A 353-nucleotide genomic window follows, 5' to 3' on the forward strand; every position below is an offset into this window, starting at 1 on the left:
TAAAAATAATTTTTAAGGAATTAATTGTATTTTTGTAACTGTTTTACTAAAAATTGACAATTTTGAATGATTTTTAAGCATGATTATATTGCTATTATGTTTATAAATTTCTAATTTACATATGTAACTCAAATATTACAATTTTATAAGTAAATCAATTACATTAAAAGCTACTCAACAAACTATAAAGTTAAGTGACATCGTAATAAGTTAAACCTTTTTAATTTAAATTTTAATTGAAATTTTTTATTTTGTCACTCTTAATATTCAACTGACTCCTTTTAATGTATAAAGTACAGGTATATCTGTAGTACATAAACTGGTACACAGTATATCTGTAAAATTAAAATTTC

The 353-nt window shown here is 19.8% G+C and overlaps 1 protein-coding gene across 4 annotated transcripts in view; it reads right to left on the minus strand.

Moving 5' to 3' along the window:
- Nucleotides 1–353, minus strand: part of MAATS1 (MYCBP associated and testis expressed 1) — a 69,245-nt gene that overhangs the window by 38,648 nt on the left and 30,244 nt on the right. The window lies entirely within an intron of this gene.

This window comes from Pteropus vampyrus, unplaced genomic scaffold, assembly GCF_000151845.1.
Source record: "Pteropus vampyrus isolate Shadow unplaced genomic scaffold, Pvam_2.0 Scaffold1, whole genome shotgun sequence".
Lineage (NCBI taxonomy): Eukaryota > Metazoa > Chordata > Mammalia > Chiroptera > Pteropodidae > Pteropus > Pteropus vampyrus.